The sequence below is a fragment of the Bubalus kerabau genome, chromosome 7 (assembly GCF_029407905.1).
Source record: "Bubalus kerabau isolate K-KA32 ecotype Philippines breed swamp buffalo chromosome 7, PCC_UOA_SB_1v2, whole genome shotgun sequence".
Lineage (NCBI taxonomy): Eukaryota > Metazoa > Chordata > Mammalia > Artiodactyla > Bovidae > Bubalus > Bubalus kerabau.
The window spans coordinates 47,912,896-47,928,854 of record NC_073630.1 but is presented as its reverse complement, the minus strand read 5'-3'; the positions used below and the strand labels follow the sequence as shown (position 1 = coordinate 47,928,854).

The 15,959-nt window shown below is 41.5% G+C and overlaps 1 protein-coding gene across 2 annotated transcripts in view; it reads left to right on the top strand.

Annotated features, from left to right (window-relative positions):
• Window positions 1–5,174: 5,174 nt before the first annotated feature.
• Window positions 5,175–15,959, top strand: part of PPARGC1A (PPARG coactivator 1 alpha) — a 410,292-nt gene continuing 399,507 nt past the window's right edge. Inside the window, exon 1 of one of the 2 annotated variants that reach the window (XM_055588151.1) lies at window positions 5,175–5,684. The gene's annotated coding sequence lies outside the window, so the exon portion shown is untranslated. The other variant, XM_055588146.1, reaches the window with a different exon arrangement.

Here is a 15,959-nt window from a genome sequence, read left to right as displayed (position 1 = left end):
ACAATGCATTTTTAGGTATTTTATTATTTATGGTTGGCTTGGAGCCAATTAGCCATTTTATATATATAAAGCAACAAAAGGATTTTTGAAAAAAGCCCTAGAAATCAGAGTAAATTCAGTGGTTGTTATCACAAAAATGGGATCATCTATTTATTATGAAGAGCTAGGGATGGACCTTTATGCCTCCTGGGGTGGGATTCCATTTTCTCCAGCAAATAATATAGGGTTTGCCCCATAATTACCTGATAGGCTGGAATAGGTCCTTGGGATCCATTTCAGTCTATTGGGTAAATGATATGTTTTCTAATGGCATTTTTACCCAACAGTGAAGCTAGTGAACTAATGATACACATAGTGAGGCCTCTGTAGGGCCCTGTGTAGAGGCATAGTTACTTTTATAAAGTTATACATAGGCCCCAAGCTACCAGATTCCAGGGAGACAATATTTGTATTTAGTATTACCAGAGAAAATAAACACTTGGCAGGAACATTCTTAGGGCATTTTCACAGGATGTCTAAAGAGGCCAGGCGTTGGGCAGGGTGCCATTTCCAGCCAGTGACATCGTATTTGAAATGCAGCTGCTCTTTGTTGCTATGAAAGACATGTCAGAATTAGTCTGGGAAGATCTCATGACTAGTCCCATATGGTTGCCTGGATCATTGGTCTGGGAGTTGTTGATAGAGGAGTGATTTAGATTGCTGAGGCAACCATGAGATCATGGAAAAAGGGCCTGGGTGGCAGTCATAAGATGTGGTTTGGAACCCCAGCTCTGACTCTTAACAGGGCAAGTCTCTTACTGGCTGAGCTTCAATGTCTGTCTTTAAAATGGGAACAACTGTTGCTGCGTCACATGGAAATTGGGAAGACTAAGAAACATGTCTCATGTGCATTATCATGGAAAGGTGCTGGCATATTCTGGGACCTTGATGATGAGGGCTTATCAAAGGAATCAAACCAACAATAAATGACTTGGCACTAAGACAAGTATTCTCCAAACTTGCCTGTCCTCTGTTAAGCTGCTTGTTCAAATACATATTCCCAGGCCTCCCAACTGACTTGTCAGTTGAGAATGTCCAGAAAAGATGCCTGGGAACCTGCATTGAATAAGCATCCCAGTTGATTCTGGTGGTCAGACTAGGTTGGAAAGGAGTAGTGTGAACAGAGAAAATGCAAGGATTCATCAGGTGTTTTGCTTTGACTTTTGGTCATCCATGGGGCTAGATTAGGCACATGAATTGGTTGTTAGTCTCATTCACATGGCCCTTGGCTCCCACAATTAGCGATATAAGCAACCTCTATGGTCAGTTATACGCTGGTTCAGGTGTGTGTACAGATGTGTGGCCTCTGTCTCCATCGTGACCATCTCAGGGTGGCTTGGCTACAATTCTTTGACAGAATGATTTTTTTTTTCTTTTTGTATAAGTCCAAATTGCAAGGCACAGAAATGTATTCTAAACTTAAAATGAGTATCAGTCTATGAAGCATGATTTCCCAAAGAGATAGAAATCAAAGTGACAGTTCCGCCTAGCTCTCTCAGAGCTGACCCTGTCCGCTGCACAGTTTCAGTGCTGGTTGTCTGAGAGCATGGTGCTATCCTAAAAATGCATTCCCTGTAGTCATGATGAACCTTCTGAGGAATCAGGCATCTTCACAGGATGCCTAAGAGGTGCCCCAGGTATTAGATCTATGGTCTAGCCAGCCAGTCTGTGGTGTATCTGATAGTTCTTTTCCATGCTGACCATCTAGAAAATTAGACATGTTAGTGGAGTAAGAATTAATAACACTGAACCACAATGTCTGGGAAGCTTCCTATGTATCAGGGACTGTCCTTCTTTACAAATGTTATCCAGTTAAATCTTCAGGACAACTCTCTGAGTTATTATTCCCATTTCACAGATGAGCAAACTGATGTTTGGAAAAAGATTATGTAACCTGCATGAGGTTGCCAAGCTACCATAGCAGTGAATGGCAGAAGTGAAATAGGAATCCAGTTCAGCCTCATTCAACCATCATGCTGTATTATTCTCATAATGTACCCCAGTGCTTCTGACTTTTCCAACTGCTCTGTACAGATATAGTCCCACTGATATTCATGCACCCAGGCTCCACCTCCTCGACTTCAGTTTGTCTGGTCTTTGACAATCTGCTTCTCTCCAGATGTTTCTGGAAATTTCTGTGGGGAGGGGACTTCTTGTCCAGTTCAATACTGAACATGGCTATTTTGCTTTCATAATATCTTATGGATCTGTCATGCCCATTTAGAATAACAAAATCTCTGAATCAGAGGACATGAGTGGTGATATTCAACACCTTGAATGATGTTAGAATGTCAACTCCAGTATCTCTGACCCTGTCTGAATGCCTCCAGGGATGGAGAACTTGCTGCCATCACAGGCCATCTCTGACCACCCTGGGTGCGCAGCACAACCTGTCCACAGTCTTCTGTTGCGCTGATGGGAAAGCTCAAAGGGACTAATATGCAACGTGCAGCTCATACTGGTCGAACGAATCCAGGACACAAGATGCCTGGAGTTTGGACTAGTCGTCTTCCTTGGATAAACAGCAAGGTGACTTCACATCGGAACCGAGGAAAACAGTAAGATGGCAAAAACTGAAGAGGCTTTTAAGCCATGAAGGGAGTTGACGTGAAGGAAACACTGTGTTGTTTTTAGGATTGAAAGGAGAGAGTCTAAACCAGCAAGGGTAAAGTGCCCATGTTTGCATTTTATTGATTTTTTACCTATTGATTTCAACGGATGAACTGTCTGCCTGAGAAAAAGAGACCGACAGGGAAACAGAAACCCAGAAGGCTAGGCCTTCAAGGGAGGGAGGGAATTCTATCTAAAATATCCTAGGCCCTCTCTTCTTTCATGGTCAGCCCCAGAGCACATTCCAAGGCTTTAATCCTTCTCTTAGAATCCTGGAGGGAGATAGATTTGTGAGCTTGCCAGAGTCTCCTCCTCTGTTCTCCCAGGAGATCTCAGCAGTAGGGAGAGAGAACCAGGGGTTTTCTTTTGGATCTTCCTGAGCCCTGAGGGACAGTATCAGAACTTTTCTGGGCTTTTTTGTGTCTGATGCATCCATGCTTTGCCAACACCTAACAAGTGATAGTGCGTTAGTCGCTCAGTTGTGTCTGACTCTTGCGACCTATGGACTGTAGCCCGCCAGGCTCATCTGTCCATGGGATTCTCTAGGCAAGAATACTAGAGTGGGTTGCTATGCCCTCTGCCAGGGGATCTTCCCAACCTAGGGATCGAACCTGGTCTCCTACATTGCAGCCAGATTCTTTACTGCCTGAACCACCAGGGAAGCCCTAACAAGAGATTGCACCAAGTAAATGTTTAGTATTTACTTGAAAATTGAATGAATAAATGCTTGATGAATTTTCTCTCTCTTTGGGGGCTCAGGAATTAAAATATTCTTAAAATGAGAGTTTATCCGAACATCTCATTTCTTCTAGTTGGAAAACTCCCAGAAGGGCAGAAACCACTTTCAAACTTCATTCTCAGTGCTCTGCTCTGCTATTGTACTACATCTTGGGGCTCAGTATCATCAGCCTTTTCTCCCTCTGATAAGACTAGAGCTAGTTTTTGCCCTCCTAGAGAACCCACTGTTGGAGGCTGATCTTCCTCTGTGTCTGTCCAGTGTTTTGACTTGGGACACAAATGGTAATGGTGAGATAACACCTAGCTGGGTCCTGAACACTTTTTTTTTTCTTTTTAACATATCTTGAAGTATACTTAACATTCAATTAAATTCACCTGTTTTCAGTGTACAACTCAATGATTTGGAGTAAATTACATAATTGTGCAACCAATCGCCACAATCCATATTTTGAATATTTCCATCACTCTAGAAATATTCTTCATGTCCATTTCCCCTCAGTCTCCAGTCCCACCTTCAGCCCCAGGCAATCACTCATTTACTTTGTCTCTGTGGATTTGCCTTTTCTGTACTTTTTATATAAGAGAATCCTATACCGTGTGAAGTCTGCTTCTTTCATGCAGCATAATGTCTTGAAGGTTCATCCATGTTTCGGTGTGTATCAGTAGATTCTTTTTATTGCTTAATAGTTTTCCTTTGTATGGACACATCACACCTTATTTTTTCACTTTCTAATTGATGGACATTTGTAATTTTTCTTTTGCTTTTTGATTTTTATGCTGCTATGACCATTCATGTAAAAGTTTTTTTGTGTGGATGTATATGAAAAGCAGTGTGCTAGGCTCTCTGTAGAAGAGAGGAGGCCAGAGATGAATGGGAAATGCGTTTCACATGTATTCGTGAATTTCCTTAATTACTACCTAAGAGACAAAAGAAACCTGTGTTATTATCATCACTTTTAGTACATAAGGTGATTTTATTTTCTACACCAAAAGTCAGTCTTAAAATGTCGATAAGAAGTTTATAATAACATAAAAGTAGAATGTCATATACTACATATTATGGATTTACTTTTTAAATAGGGATGGTGTATGAGGTTTCTATAAATATGAGCTGCTCAAACAAAGTTTTGTTTGAGAGTTAAGCACTCATTCGTTCATGAATATTTCTGAATTTAGTGACGACATATGCAGACCACAGTTCTCAGCGCTGAGGGTATAACAGTGAACAAAGAGCCCTGACCTCAGTGAACTTATATACTAGAGGGGAGACTAGGACAATACAGAAATGAAGAGGAAAATATATAATAGGTTAGATGGTAATCAATGCTGTAGAGAAAAATTAAGCCATTAACAAGGATAGTGTTGGAGAAATGAAAGTGGGAATGAAACAGTTTAAAATGGGGTGGTCAGGGAAAGCTTCATTGAGAAGGTGACACTTGGGCAAAGACATGGAGAAGGGGAGGGAGCAAGTCAGGTGAGTACATGGCAGAGTAGTGTTCCAGGCAGAGGGAAAGGCAAGTCAAAGGCCCTGTGGCTGGAGTGTGCATGAAGTACACAAGCAACAGTGAGGAGGTCAGATGGCTAGACGGGAGGGAGTGAGAGTAAGAGAGGATGTCAGTAAAATGGGATCAAGATGGGACAATGATGCTGTAGGGAAAGAGAAAATTAGCCCAGATGGTGGTGGTCCAGCTCACTTGCCACACAGCCTCTTGCTCTTGCCCCACGTTTGGTAAATAATGATTATGTAACAGCTGAGATCATTTGTAGCACTGTGCACGCAATTGTGACGTGATCTTATATACGGACCACCTGAAACGCCCTTGCAGCTACGTTATGGCCGCGTCTGCTGGGTCAACCACAAGAGAATACAGAGTGTCCGCTGCTGCAGCTGCTGTGTCAGTCAGGAGAGAGTAAACATGTCCACAGTTCTACAGCTCCTTGAGTTTTATTCCAGCTTCCCTGCTCGTGCCTTGCCTACCATGGGTTCAGCAAACAGTGAGATACAGCAAGACAGATGCCCTTGGGACAGGCCATGAAAATTAGTGAGGTACTGAGGTTCTTGTCCTAAAAAGAGGCTGAAGGATCCTTTGGCAGACATTTTATGGTGCTAGATCAGGTGACAAATGATTCACTGGATATAAGAACTTTTCACATCTCTTGTAAAACTAAGACTGCACCATGATTTTTGGAGACAGAAAACTGCTGTTCGGTACTAAACAGATGGGATATCAGCATGGATGTCAGAGGACTTCCACTCTATCAACGAGCTGATGGGATACACCGAGCATTTGCCAGAGGTGGGTGATGGGAAGTGACCAGGCTAAGAGGAGCTCAGCCATCTCATTTTACTGACTCAAGTCTTCCTTGGACCCCTCCCTGCCCTGGCATTGCAATTTAGCTCAATTTAAAAATCAAGAATCCTTTTTTTTTCCTCTCAGTAGATTAATACCCTCTTGGTATAGAGGTAGGAGGGAAAATAACTTAGTTTGTGAGGCTCCAACAGGTACTTTATAGTACACTAATGTCCACTTAGCCACCACATGGATTGCTCTGTCAATACCCAAGTCATTTAAAGTTGCAATTGTCGAATCTCTTTCACACCGGGTACACACATACTCAGGCTGAAGTTGTTTCCTTTTACTCCCCAGCTGTGAGTGACTGATTTTTTCCCCCTTTGCTGCCACTCAGTAGAGGATTGCTGGAGCTGGCATCAGGTAGCACAGGTGGTACTGCCTGCCACACATTTTTTTGCTTCCCTTGTCTCCTTAGCAGCTGTTGCCTCTAGTATTTACTAGTTTGATCAATGGTAAAGAAGGATGACCCACAGACTGTGGATGATCTTGTAGTTTTAAAACATTTGTTATAAAACACTTAGATGACTGAAGCCTTAGGACTGCCATGAGAGCTAGTGTACAGAAATCATAGGAACCCTGAATTAAATCCCATCCTTAGATCACCTAAAATGGTTTGTGTGTCATAGCTCTGACTTTGTTAGATCTTTGCAGAGAGATTATCCTTTTTTAAAATAAGCATTTTAGCACAGTTTTAGATTTACAGAAACATTGCAAAGGCAATATGAGTTCCCATACACCCCCACCTAGTTTCTCCTATTATTAACATCTAAGATTAGTATGAGGATGAGATGGTTGGATGGCATCACTGACTTGATGGACATGAGTTTGAGCAAGTTTGGTGATAGACAGGGAAGCCTGGCATGCTGCAGTCCATGGGGTTGCAAAGAGTCAGACACGACTGAGCAACTGAAATGAACTGAAGGTTAGTATGGTTCCTTTGTTACAATTAATGCACCATTACTGATATATTACTATTAAGTAAAGTCCATGCTTTATTCATATTTCCTTAATTCTTTACCTGATGTCCTTATTATTCACTAAGATTCCATCTAGGACATCACATTACATTTGGTTGTCAGATCTCCTTAGATTCCTCTTGGCTGTGGTCATTTCTCAGACATTCCATGTTTCTGATGACCTTGACAGTTTTGAAAGGGATTGGTCAGGCATTTTTCAGGATGTCCCTCAGTTGGGATTTGTCCTGTGTTTTTTTTTTTTTTCTCATGATTAGGCTTGTGGAATTTTGTGAGGAAGTAAATCATGTCATATCAAGAAAGTGCATATTATCATGATTTTTCACTGTTGATGTTTAACTTGATCATCTAGCTGAAGTAGTGTCTGTCAGGTTTCTCCACTGTAAAGTTATTCCTTTATTTTTCCTTTTCCCATATGCTACTCTTTGAAAGGAATTCACAATGTACTGCCCACACTTAAAAAGTTGAAGTTACACTTCACCTCTTTGAGGGTGGCAAATGTGCAGAAATTATTTGGAATTTTGTTGCATGAGAGATTTGTCTCTTTCGTTTATGTATTTGTATTTACTTATATTAGAATGGTCTTGCAGATATTTATTTTATACTCTGAGTTATAATAAATAAATAGTCTGTGTTATTTATTTTTGTTTCAGCTTTGGCAAATGGGGATTCTTTTTGTTGGCTCTTGGGTCCCTTTGACATGCTCCCATCATTGTGTGTGTGTATATTTGAACATTACTTTCTGGCACTACAAGATACTCATGGGTTATTCTATTTCTTGCCCTAGTCCAAGAATCAGCCATTTCTGCAAGGATCCCTGGTTTCTTTTATTGGAGAATTGTATTGGAAACCAAAAACCAGGCTCTAGGAATGCTCACTGTTACCGTGATGTTGTTCTATACCTGAGGTGCGGGGGGGGGGGGCAGTTATCCTTAATGCAAACATTTTTGAGGAGACAAAGCTGTGATATGGTCGAAGAGGTTCTGAACTTGAAGCTGCTATTTGTAAGTGTACTGTGAATACAAGCAAGCTGCTTCACTAGTGAGCCGGCATCTCCTTTGATATGGGTATGTTGGTATCTTGTCCATCTCATTTACAGGGTTTTAACAAAGATCTGGAAAGTTCATATTATTTGAAAATGTTTCATGAATTGCAAGTTTATACAAAGGTTTGTTTACTTTCATCATCCTAATACTTTGCATGTATGATGCCTGTTAGTATCATAATTTTGATCAAATTTCATGCATTTTTAAGTACAGGATTGTAAACACCAGCATTTATTTTTTAAATGAAAAATTTATTTTTCATCTTAGAATTTATTTGGTAGTGTGTCCATTAGAAATTTCTGATTTGAAAAAAGAAAGCTTCTACTCTTTTGCTTAAATTATTTTCCTGTCCTCAAATGTGCCCGTATTCTAAGAGATTTAAAAGGGAGTCAAGTCAGATTCTAAGAAAGAGACAACTGTAGTTACTCTTAGTAGTTATGCCAGAGTAGTTTGGAGGGACTTGGAAGCTTCCCCCCAGGGGAGGCTCCCCTCCCACCAAATGAATATGCAATGTCAAAACAGAGCACTTGCCAAGCAGAATGTTGCACTGAGACAGGTCCCCTCAGCCCCCATTCCAAACCTGCTTGCCCCCACCTTACTGCCACATAGAAATTCTGGGCCTGCCAATGTGTAGAGCCAGAAGGATTATTTTCCTCCCAATCTGGACACTAGGAACAAGGCACTGGCTAAATCATGCTTTCCCCATGTGCTGCAAGCTACGAAGGCTGTGTCTTCAAAGGTAGTGTGATGGAGCCCTCAGTAATTTTAAATAGACCGTCAAGGCAACTCATTTGAAAGGGTGCAACAGAATCAGATCAACCTCTTCCTGTTTGATGTCCCTTGCATAAACCAACTAGATGCGAGATTTTATTATATATGTATATATATAGGCACCATGGAGATATTGTTAGAGTTTCAGGACGTGAGGCTCAGCTCAAAGCTGTCAGTCTCTGGGTATTGCTCCCTTGGCCTGGTGACCCTGTGGAATAACCCCCAGCTGTGGGCTATAAATGATGTAGAAGAAGCAATGAACCATCTCAGCATGAGAGGAGACGCATATTGCTGGCATGGCTGTGTTTGTGCTGCTTATTGGAATTCTAAAACATGGTCTCATCTAGGCAAAGGAGCCCCTGATCTGTCTCCATAGTCAAGGATTCCAAGAGTTTGCCTCCGTCCTGGGTGCTAGTGCGACTCTGCTCCCGCCTGACTCAACTTCGCTTTCCTCTGCGTGGCGCTCAGCTCACTCACAGCACCTGTTTAAATCAGTGTATTTGCCTTTCCTTTTCATTAAGCGCTAATGTCACAGGAAAGAAAGAAACACACGAGGAAGAGCGTTGCTTATTGTACTACAGACACAATACATAGATGTTTATTTGGAAAATGAGAATTATTTGGTTCAAACAGGATTTTCATTTTGCTGTAAATAAATTGGCTTAAGGTGAAATGACCAAGCAGAGAGAGGGCAGCACAGTGGAAATCCAGACTGCTTCAAAATGTGTTTATTTAAATGAATGAATAGTCATGGTATTTCTAGTTTAATGTGGAAAAGAGGCGTTCTCGTTGGTTTGGGAAAAGCTCCCTATGGGCTGTTCATCTTAAACACAGCCTAACAGAGTGCTGCTTAATGAGAGCCATGCAGATCTCAAATTCAATTTTGTTTTTAACTGGCTAAAGCACGTCTTTAACTTTGATCTGTAAGTAGGAGTCAGGAGCATGATTGGCTAATGTTTGACTTCCAGTTGGCCTAATGAGATTTTATGAATATCAATATTGCTACAGCATCATAATGTATTTGCTGGCTTTTTGTGGCAGTGAAAAAATATTGCTGTCTATTAGTCAAATAAGTTGGTTTCATAACACCACAGTAATTATTCCGATTTCCCTTCGGTGAGTGTGGTACAACGGCTTCTTAATTTTGGGGGAGGTCAGCATATTTTTTTAATTGATGCTTAGTTTGACCACATCTAATGTCAGTCAACTGTTGTTAATAGGCTCTATTATAACACAAAGTGCTGATATTCTAAATGTCGCTGGTGAACCCCAACAGGGCTGCGTATTCAGGCCAGCTCTACAAGGTTGCATTAGTCATTCAGCAGTGGTACCAAATTTATGTTGTTAAATTCATTTCAGCCATTGAAACTTGACAACTAATTTTGGATAAGAATGATTGGAATTGATAAACTCTCTTATATTTGGAAGTGGCTGTTTTTCAAAACAAATCTTTTATCTAGTATGGCACATAATTTAGTGGAAACATACACAAATCGGCATTGCTGTTGATCATGAGGGTGGGGGAAGCATTCAAATCATTAGATCCTTTATTTTTCAGGAAGAAATAAAGAATATTGTATGAAGGCCACAGCTCAGCCAAACATATATACATATAGCTGCTGCTGCTAAGTCGCTTCAGTCATGTCTGACTCTGTGTGACCTCATGGATGGCAGCCCACCAGGCTCCTCTATCCACGGGATTCTCCAGGCAAGAATATATTGGAGTGGGTTGCCACTTCCTTCTCCCATACATGTAACAATAGTTGGTATACTAGTAATTTTTAGAAAGGAAGATAGAAAAGATATTTTCTTAGTGTCTATTTTCCACAAATCTTACAATATTACTTTCATGAAAACAAAACACTTGATGTTTCTGGCATGGCAAAAAGCTCCAAGAAGAAGAAAATCAGGGGTGTCTATTTCATGAATGCCTTCTTCTATAGGACTGGCTCTTTATGGAGGTACACGTTTAATATTTAGAAAAATGCTGAGAAGTAGCTAATGTTAACCTCATCTTACAGCTAAGGAAATAGCCTTGGTGAGTTTGAATCACTTGCCCAAGACCAACTGTTAGAATATGGCTGAGCTGAAATTCACTCCCAGATGGGCCTGGCTCCAAAGGCCACTTCTTTTCATTGAAATGGAAGCTTATGACTGAACGGATCATGTTTTTGCTCACCTTTGCCTCTCCCAGTGCCCTGTGTAATGACTGGTCCTCAGTGACATGGTAGCCCCCTGCTAATGTCTTCCCTGGCCTCCAAAGTTACCATCTGCACCTCTGAAAACTGCCTCTTTCCCTTAGCTACTCCTTCATATTCCACTGTCAGCTAACTCAAAACCTCCTGCAGTGCTGATTTAGAATTTGCTACCTGTCCAGCCTCTATTCTCCTTTCTAATTCTCTCATGGTATTTATAGCCCCATGAATGAAATAGATTCTTTCAGCCCCATTTTCCAGGTGAGGAGAATGGCTGGGGGGAGGTAAGTGGCTTCCCGTAGGCACATATCTCATGTGAGATGGAGCTGGTCTCAGATTCCTCTTGTGTCCTACTCCAAAGCCTGTGCTCCTCTGCCATGGAATATGTACCGCATCTTGAAGGCAGGGATTAGAACTGTGTTGAGTTGGACCTTCTAGGTGAGACCAGGCTAGAATTAAGAACACAAGCAAATGCTCAAAGGTATGGGAACATGTGGCCAGTCCTGAGAAGGGGCACTTTTGAATAAAATCTTCAGGATTCTGGTATTTTTGATCTGTTTGCTAAGGGAGGACCTGGGCCATTTAATGGTGCTGTGTTCTTGCCTCTTGACCATTACAGTTCTCAATCGTGCTCTCCCCACTGAGGACCAGCCACTAGGATTTGGGAACCATTTAGTTGGAGGGTAGCGCTGGCTCTTTGACAAACTTTTTAATCACTCATTCTGCAGCCAGCAGTTGCTTCCCTCGTGTTCTGAGGAATCCACACCCACAGCTTTCCTGTTATTGCCTTCCTCCAGGTCTGGAAGAAGATTTGGCTCAGTCCCCGCTTTGAGTTTGCAGTCTAAAGGCACAGCAGGCACACTAGTTAGAACATCTCTGCCATCTCCTATCACATCGTCCATAGTTACTCCTCCCAGAGAACACCTGGTTTTTGGCATCAGGAAGGAGAACATTTGACAGAAGCAGAGATTCCCAAAAAGCCCATTCCTGATGAAATGGTTTTGCTTTTTCTCCTCCCATGCCTTTGTTTAAGTTTCAGGTTTCTGTCTCGGGTGCTTCTTGAAGTTAGGAAATCAGACTGTAAATGGTGTCACTGCTGAGCTCTGGTAACAAAGCACTACAATATTAAAGCCCAGTGATGTCAAATTTGTCAAATGTTTGTTGTAGATCATGCAACAAATGAAAATTCTTGGCTGTTCTGCATTGCCAGACCAATGAGAAACAGAGTCTTGATTTTTCTAAATGTTCTCACCTTTATTGATAGACTTTGCGGGTTGGCCATTTTATTCAGGCTGGAAGTTACCACCTTCTTCTCTCTGTCCCACTTCTTCTCCATTGTCATGAGATCAGGGGTCTTGCCTGCTGCTCGGCCAATGCATTGTCTTGCTCAGGTCTCAGTAATGAAGAAAGAAGGCTGGCTGTGAGCACAGTTTCACTCCTTCTCCTCCTGATACTCTACCTCACCTGTGCCTTGAAATCTAATGGAGGACATAGCTGTCTAGTGCCTTTCTCCTTCTATTTCACCAAATTAATATGTGGTATGTGCTAGGCCCTGGATGCAGTGACAAAAATCATGGTTAAGGCCCTTGCCCTCCATAACTGTTCAGCCCACTGACCCCAGGAGCACTCCTGCCTGTTCAACACAGTTTTCTGCATTCACGAACTCCTCCTTTGCTCTTCTGTGCATTGGAAAGCATTGTGAACTCCTCCTGCCCCTTTATTCAATCAGCTCAGTATTTCATTAACCTGAAGAGTTTGTTTGTTCAGCAGAGCTGGAGAACTGGGTGCATGCTAACTATATTAGATCACTTATAAAAATATTAGAGATGGCCATGTCAGTGTCACCTCTGGTGCTCTCTTGTTGTATTCTGTCTTGTCTTTAAGCCAATGCACTTGACACAGGTTAGGTATATAGTACGTGTTCAATACACTTCTTGTTGACTCATTGATCCCCTTTCCTTGTCAGGCTAGTTCCCACAATCCCAGGATGACTCAGTGTTTTAGTGACCCTGGACTTGAAATACTGTCAGAAGGGTTTTTTGAGGCTAAATAAGAGCCATGTGAACCATATGAATTCGTTTCTCTTAGTTGCCACGCTTGCCGCCTCAGAGGAGCGCCATGATCAAAAAGGCATAAATTCATCGTCTCTTACCTCAATCCTATTCCTATTCTCCCACTGGTTTTGTTGTCTCCAGCATTCAGTGATATGAACACTTTGATTCTAAGAGTTTACAGGTCTCAATGAAATGGAGTGATTTGTCTTTCCATGGTCTGGAAGCCAGGCTCAAAGCCTTCTGCCAACTCTGCAATGCTTTGGCTGCTGGTATGAATGTCTGCTCAGGAGGTCCCCAGCTTTTTCCTTGACCCACTATGTTTACACACCACAGCTCTTTTCTAGCAATGTAAGCTGTATCATTGATGCCAATTCATGCAAATATTAAGTACCAGGGCCTGTTCTAGGTGCAAAGAACATGGGTCTCTGTGCTCAGGGAGCTTACATTCTAGTAGAAGATAGGACAGTAATGAAGTGAACAAGCAAACATGATTAAAAATGAGAATTTCAGATTGTGGTAAGGCCTCTGAAGCAAATAACCAAGGGGAAGCGATAGAAACATGGGGCTAGGCCAGGAGGAAGAGGCTGGTTTAGGCAGCACCTCCTCTTTGAAAGGTGACATGGGACCAGATATGGCATGATGAGGAGGCAGACACATAATGATCTTGAGGAAGAAGGTTCTTGGCAGAGGAGACCTGGGCGCCAGGTCCCCAAGGTGGGATTGGCTTGGTTCTTCATTAAGAATTACTGGCCGAATTTCAACTAGACACCAGGTTCAACCATAATATCCAATGTGAATACTTCTTTACATAGTTTAACAGTGACTATTATTTATGAAGGGCTTCCCAGGTGGCACGAGTGGTAAAGAACCCACCTGCCAATGCAGGAGACATAAGAGATACGGGTTTGATCCCTGGGTTGGAAATGGCAACCCATTCTAGTATTCTTGCCTGGAGAATCCCATGGACAGAGGAACCTGACAGGGTACAGTCCATGGGGTTGCAAAGAGTCAGACACGACTGAAATGACTTAGTATGTAGCACGTGCATTATTTATGAATCACCAGGTAATATGCTGGACAGTATGCACCATTAGCACTGGTTGCTAAAATTGTAAGCTAGATGAAAGCAGGGATATTTGTTTTGTTCAATGATATATCTCACATGCACACAGAAAGTGTATAATAATTTGTGACCTTAACATATCATTACCGTAATCCTATAGCTGATATAGCACCTCCTCTAATTTAGAAATGAGACTAAGGCCCAGAGACATTAAGAAGAGTTGGGATTTGAGCCTGAGACTGTCAGACTCGAAAGCCAATGCATTTCCTGCTGTGCTCTACCTCCTATGCTTGTTCTAGTACATCTGACCCACCTGCTTCCAAAGTCTAATCTTGTTAGCATCCCACTGAGTCAAGACTGAGGCAGGGAGTTAATTTGGCTGTTCTGCTCAGCCCTGTTCATCAGGGAGTGGTCCTTCAGCAGCCCAATCATTATATGGTCCCACTGATTTCCAAGCTAACTTGCTGCCTTTGATATGGGCTCAGATCTTTTCAAAAAACCAGACCTCAGACTCTGACTGCCAACGCTTGCCTTGTAAGAGGTTTTACATAAATCATGGAATCAGAGCACAGTGCATGCTCTCACATTTAGGCAAATGTTAAAGAGAAGGGAGGAAGGGAGGAAGGGAGCTAACACGAATTGAAAACCTGCTATGTGACTTGTTTATGGGTTTGTATTTTATGTACAGAATGTTATCTAAAAATTAATAATTATCATATCAGAATGATGAGAATTGGCTTGATAGTTGGGTAGATCTGGATTAAATTCTAGGCTGTTGCACCTTAGAAGCTGTATGATTTTAGGAAAGTTACTTAATCTCCATGTTCCTTCATTATAAAATAGGTCTAATGTTACCTATTCTATAGGATTCTTGTGAAGATTGATAAGATAACACTTGGAAGTGCTTGCCCAAAGCCAGCATTCAAAAAATGAAACTTATAATAAATCACTATGCTTTATTGAGTCTAAGATGCCATCTATTAAGTACCATCATTTTATATACCACTAAGAAAAGGTGCTGTCAATTTAACTATCATGCACTATCAATTGTAAGATACATTCTGATATCAGAGATGGGCAAATGTGCATCTTAGAATGGATGAAATACGTGGATGTTATTGGTTATGTAACCCACTAATAATGACAATATATTAACAAATTACCGAAGCATTTAAGGCAAATCATCGGCTATTGTTTGTCAAGTGCTTTAAGAATTGAATGCCAGCACCTTTCTTTATAGCTTCTCTCAATTATTCATGACCCTCAAATCAAAAAGATTTTTCTTACATCAAGTCAAGCTGTCCCACAATAATTTCAGCCAGATTTCACTTGTTTATTTCACTCTGCAGACAATAAACAAGTGGCCAGTGTCCGCAGCACACTCATTCATCTGCTTGTTAACTTGCAACTTAAATGCTTTCTTTCAGGCTAATTGCAATATAATTATCTCGGCCTGCAAAACATCTCACCAATGTAATGTGGATGAGTTCGGGGAATTAAGAGATTTGAAAAGTTTGCTATTCATTCATTCATCCAATACATATTTATGGAAAGCATAATATGTGCTTGGTCTTTTTTTAAATATTGGAAATAAGATTCTGAGCTAGACAAGGTGCCTACTCTCATGGAATTTGGGGGATGACGGTAATACATGAGTAACAAAGAAATAATATTTCAGACAGTGATGAAGTTTGTGACAAAAATAAAGCTGGATAATGTCATAGAAAGTGACTGATGCTGAGGCTATTGTAGGAAGAATGGCAGGAAAATTTCTTCGGAGATGTTACCATTGAATAGATACCTGAGTGATGCTGGTGTCGGGGGAGGGGCGGAAGAGAATATTCTGCTCAGAGGCAGCTATTGCAAAGATTTCCTAAGGTAGAAATAGGCTTGGGCTGTTTACAGAACAGAAGGAAGTGGAGAGTGTACATGTATGAGGATCAGGGGAGGGAAAGTGGGGAGGTGGACAGGGGTTAACACATGGTGGCCTTTGACAAGGTGAGGGTAAAGAGACAGGCGTTTATTCCAGATTTAAGAGGAGACCTCTGGAGAAAGGCAGGTCATTAAACTGGGAAGTGACGAGATCTAATTTGCTTTTTATTTTCTTCTCAATTC